This window comes from Tigriopus californicus, chromosome 6 (genome assembly GCF_007210705.1).
Source record: "Tigriopus californicus strain San Diego chromosome 6, Tcal_SD_v2.1, whole genome shotgun sequence".
Lineage (NCBI taxonomy): Eukaryota > Metazoa > Arthropoda > Copepoda > Harpacticoida > Harpacticidae > Tigriopus > Tigriopus californicus.
In genome coordinates this window covers 5,169,373-5,175,373 of record NC_081445.1, presented here as the reverse complement: position 1 = coordinate 5,175,373, position 6,001 = coordinate 5,169,373, and the positions used below count along the sequence as shown (strand labels likewise).

The window sequence follows — 6,001 nt, the reverse complement described above, 5'->3', positions numbered from 1 at the left end:
ACTATCTTTGTCGTGTTTGGGCTTTTTTGACGTTGACTCTTGAATTGGCCAACTTTTCCACAACTACAGCATTTAACATTCCGCTTCTTCTGGCCCACTGATACTTCAAACTTGGAGGCAACAAATCTTTTTCTCAACGTCACGAGTGCCGTCCCTCCACCTCCTTTCCTCGTTCAACAATCGCTCGATGACTGTATTCCATTCAGGAGCCTCCGAGTGCACCTCAAGCGCAGTCACCAACATGCTGAACTCCGAGCGTGAAACTAAATTGATCTTCTCTATGATCGTCTACATAACGCAAGGTCGTCAAAACAGTAAAATAAATACTGCACATCTTCTTCAGATGAAAGATGCTAACTCCAAACTCCCACATACTCTTATAAATATCGTACCATACTACTGGGTGCCCGAAGATATCAACAACAAGTGTCGTCAAAAATCTTGGTCAAATATTTAACATGATGCTGCACATCACCATGTTTCTTCAGATGGCATAAAAAAGTCGTCTACGCAATTCCAATTTATTCGCCCCATGTTTCTTTAAAATATCTTCAGTAATCCACACATCTTTGGATCTACGGGTCCCGAGAAGACATAGCAACCGAGTGTCGTCAAAAATCTTGGTCAAATATTTAACATGATGCTGCACATCATCTTCTTCAGATGGCAGGAAAAGAGTCGTCAACGCAATTCCAATTTATATTGTCTTATTTGAAAATGGTCTTTCAGTAAAGTCCACACCATCTTTGGATACTGGGTGCCCAATAAATATATCCAATGTCACAATCACATGATGCAACATCTCTCTCTCCGTATGATCTCTCATCCATCACTCCTGTCCATTATCTATGCTATACTCTACCATTCCCTCATCTACAATCCTATCCTATCATATGTACCTTCTCGGATATATCCAATATCAGGGTATATGATGAGCTCGAGTGCCATATGCTACTCGAATATATTCTTTATAACTCTTCCATCCTATCATCAACCTTCGTAATAAAATTGGGTGACATGATTGTTCCGAAGAAAATTGTCTCCCATGTGACTAACTGACAAATTAAAAAATTGTTCTGGAATAAACGTCTTGAGTGCCCTGAAAGTCTATGCGAAAGATATATAAATCCTCAGTCCTGGAAATCTATTATGCGGAAATTTCACAATTGTCCATTTCTGATGACCGAGCACCAAAGTTGCAACTACCTCTCCATCAATCCAAAAAAACAACGCCGATACTCTTCAGGTAAGGATTTGAATGAGATAGTTCACACAGGTGCATCCATAACAAAGTGCCATGCCACAGAGTTACCTTAAAAATAATAGTTCTTTCAAGTAAGGCTCCTAGAATGTGTTTTTTGATATTTTTTCTTATTTTTCAGACTTATTAGCATCAAGTTACCCGTGGTTGGCTACGTCTCCTGCTCTTTATCGACATCTCATCAGCAATAACATCCTCTGATCCCGCATATCAAGGAATTAACAAGACCAATGGACACCCAGACTGGCCTCAGTGATAGGAACGGTGTATATTTTAAGTAAAGGCTAAAAAGTCTAAATGATAGAGAGAAGCTGATGGTGCTAATGGCGGACGAAATTTACTGCGCTCAAAGAGCAGAGTTTGTAGGTGGCAGCTTCTTTGGATTGATGGACAAAAAATATGTGAAGACTGTCCTTGTGTTCATGATAAAGTCCATTACTGGAAAGTTCAGCGACACTGTTGCCCTCTATCCAATGACCACCTTAGACTTCAAAACCATGAAAACGACCACCATGGAAGTCTTCAAGTCCTTGCACAGTTTAGGCTGTAAGGTACTTGTGATGTCCGTGGATAACGCCAACGGCAACTGTAAACTCTAATCCCACGAGTTTTCCAGGGTAATCTTCAAACGTCAGTTCTCCTATCCCTTTGACCCAGAACAGCCTTTGTCCTTTCATTTGACGCATTCATTGCTTCAAAAATTTGAGAAATAATTTTGCAACCAGAAAAAATGCTCAGTGCCCAATGCTTGAAGGTGATGGATTCTTCAACCAACCTTTCTTCATCTCGAGGAGCTTTATAACCTTGAAAAAGGAAGGCCTTTAAGATATAAACTCATACACAAGGTGCTCTATCCAATCTCTTCTCCTAAACTGAACTTATGAAAACATCAGAACAAGAGCTATTTGTCATTCTAGTGTCTCCTTCGGTCACCTGATGTGCTAGCTTCCTTTCAAAATGGACTCTTGGTCTCGTAGATTGTAGCCTTTCTTTTTTGTCTATTTCTCTCATGAGCTTTTTCGATAAATGCAAAAGCAATGAAGCAATTATGAGAGTTCTAAAAACAAGTGCAATGTTTAAAAAAATGTTGTATCATATAAGAAGTAACATAGAAGAGTAGAAATCGAGTTTGTTGTGTTTTTTTACTTCAGTTGAATTGGCAACAAGTGGACAGTGCAACTACGTATAGTCGATTGAAAAATCAGATGCCATCCCCTTACATCCTCTCAGCTTTCAGCCATCAGCTCTGAATACGAGTCCGCCTGACTAGCTCCCATTGTAGTCTCCAGGCCTTGCCTCCTCTATGGTTATATGAGGCAAAACAGAAATTCGAAAGGGAGTGTCATGAAATAAGTTCATTTTTTCCAGACTTCCTTAAATGTATGAGGCAGGCTGTGGTAACGTATTTGTGGAGCATCCCCTTTCCAATTTGCGAATCCTGGCTCGAACCCAGGCTAGTCGAGTCCAATCTTCTTTGCATTATGTAAATAAAAGGATAAGTTGCTGCTTTAACAGCTTAAATGGGCGAACCTGAGATCATTTCCCAGGGAGAGGTAATAATTAATCTTGTACGTTTGGCTGCGACAACGGAGTGGGAATATCCCCTAATTGGGACACCCATCATCAGATGGCAGGCCGAGCGAGAGAGCTGTCATCTGACTCCGAACAAACAAACAAACAAAGACTTCCTTATTGCTCTTGAGAATTAAATTCCTGTTACTTCAAGATGAAAACTTACATATCTTGCTTAGGGCGGATTTACACTAGGATGGAAAACCAAGATTGAATCCGGTTTGAGGATGGAGGTAGGGCTAGTGCTGGGGCGACTCTAGTCTTCCTCTGTAATGAAGTCGAACAAAAAGACTCATTTTGCAAAAAACCGCCCCAGCACTAGTCATACATATACATCCATCCTCAAACCGGATTCAATCCTGATTTTCCATCCTAGTGTACAGCCGCCCTTAGCCTTTTATTCATTTGATATATGATCTACTAACGAAATAGAGTTGACAAATCTGGCTAGCCCTAGAATGTAGTTGAAGCTGGAATCTTTGATGATCAGACGCGAGTTTCTAAGACCTCGAAGTTTGGTGTACTTCAATGTTAGCAGCAAAACGTCTTTGAACTTGTTCGACCTTTTGCAAACCTACTGAACTAGTTGGAGCCCAAAAACACGAGGCATATTCAATATGCGACTTGTTACGAACGACTTGTACAGAGCTAGCTAACGTTGTGATACCATCTCTGGATTTGAACGCCCGATATTTCCTACCACATGTTGGAAAAGCTTTACCTACTTTCAATTAACTCTGCTGATTGAGCTTGCATAATTTGAAGGACTGACTACCCCTAAATCCGTCAATTAGATAGCCTCCATTATCTTCGAGTGTGGTGTTTATTAGTGTCGGACCAAAGGCCATTGAGCGGAATTTTCCGCTGTTCAAGGCCATAGCAGTCTCAGCAACTCAAAAGTTGATTTGATCTAGAGCCGCTACCAGACTACTGCAATCTTAACCATTCTTACGAAAAAAAAAATGTATCCTCAAGATTAGAAGAGATAGTGACATTACCGCTAAGGTTCTGAAGTGGAGCAATAAAGATGATGATATGGATGAAAACCTAATATGAAGCCTACGGACACCAAAGTTGACGTTATTTATCTCGTTGAGGGATTCCTCTACTTTAACCATTTGCTTTCAACCACAAACGAATCTTCTTAACCAAGTGAGAATCTTTGCCTACTTCGTGGAGCCTGTGAACTAAAAGGACATGATCTACTTTATCAAAGCCCTTTCAAGTAATTGTTCGTGTAAGTAATTACATTTCAAGTTAATAACATTTGAAGTCATAGTGATAGTAATTACTTACATGTTAGGAGATGCAATTGAGATACTTCAATTACAAATTCAAATTGCATTTTACTCTATCAATGAAAGCAATTTTGAGTGCATCATTGACAAAATATATTTGAACGTGGGCTAGCAGCCCTTGCGCAATGGTAGGGCATCCGCTTACCAATTTGCAGCTCATCTCGTTGCTTTCATGCTCATATCCTTTAAAATAGTAGATATGATGGAAAATTCATCTTCAAGCTTCGATATTGTGTCGCACTACTCAAGATCTACAGCCCATGGAGGAAACCTGTCCCTACAAGCTACAAAGGCCAGCTTTGAAGGCTGTCACGAAGAAAACTAATGTCAGTGAAGGAAATGTCTATTTCTACTCTAATGAGCTTGTGCCGCCATTGCCCTTTAGTTTGTACGTAAGTCCTGCGCAGTTTGAGCCGAGGGTATTGAGCGTCGCACGGTGATTACAATTACATGTTATCTTTACATACTACCCTTGTTATACCCCAACTTCTTCTCTGGAATAAAATGAGCCGCAATCCTGAAGTCTTTAAATCCAAGCCCAACAAAAAACGACGGAAAGGTTTGTAAAGAAGAGGAGGAATGTGTTCTTTTGCTTTCCTTGCGTTATAATGATTCGAATCTGAAGTGTATTTATCCAATATTGGAACTAACTATGCATTGTTGCTGGATGTTGTCTGCCAAATCTCTGGCTACGTCATGAAGTGAGAGGAGGGTGTGAGCAGAAATTTGTGACTGGGAATGAGTGCAAGGATGTGCATGTGAGGATTGGATCCAAGTTTGGCAATAAATATGTGCTAAGACCCTGAGCCCACCCTAAAGATGTATCTAGTGTGATATTCCCCTTCATTCGTTGTAAAACCTACTGTCCTGTTCATCTAAATCTAAAATCTACCCATGAAACAATTGTCAATAGAATCAGACAGCGCGTGCGAACTCACAAAAGCATTCCATGAATTCTACGTAGTACGACTTCAATGTCGTGCATCGTTTCAATTTTGACTCCATTGCTTGGAAACTATTATGAAACTCAAAAAATGCTTTGGACTAGAATATATTGTGCAATCCAAAATAATTGTATTAAAGCCATGAATAATGGAATAGCATGTTTTTCATTTGGTGTAAGCATTTGAAGTGCGTAAATGGGTGCGTCAGATTCAATTGAAAAGTAATGTGTCTTGGGTGACAAGGTTATTGAAAGCTGAAAAGAATTTGCAATGTTTTGATTTTCATTTTTATGGTCTAATGTAGGGCTTTCAAACTTATCCGTTGTGAATCTAATATGAATATGTACACAAGTATTCCGATTGAGAGAGACGAGATGCGAATCATTAGTAGAGTAGTGGTACGAGATCACCAGAAATGCAGGATTTGTACACAGAATGCAATTTTTGAGAACTCAAACTCTGGCAAACTCTGAAATGAACACAAGGGACAACATTGTCAAGGATGAGAAATGGAAAATCGTTCTCAAACTAAATAAAGTTCCCCAAAAAATTGGCCCTGAAATGACAAGCATTCAACATCAAGTCTTCGAGATCAATTAGTTATAAGGGCCCTTATTTGCAACGTCACACGGCCCAAAGAAAACGGGAAGAGGCACGGTAGATTGCTAAATAAACTGCTCTTGCCTTGCCTTAAAGGCAATTTCTTTTCCGGACATTGTGTGACCCTGGGCACTAATTGTAAATAAGATTTTGATAGAATTAGTCAAAAACAACACAAACGCATTATAATTCAATAAAAAGGAATTGGCCCAATCGCCCTTTTACTTGGTAGAGGCTGAATGACAAAGCACCCTCTGAAGTAGCGCAAGAGGGCTATAGAATATTTCTAAGAATTCATAAGCTAAAAAAGGTAAAAAAGTGTCACG

General features: G+C 39.7%; 1 protein-coding gene across 1 annotated transcript in view; it reads right to left on the bottom strand.

The window, feature by feature from the left end:
* The window catches only part of LOC131882453 (uncharacterized), a 12,783-nt gene that overhangs the window by 2,130 nt on the left and 4,652 nt on the right, over nt 1-6,001 (bottom strand). The gene's annotated exons all lie outside the window — the stretch shown is intronic.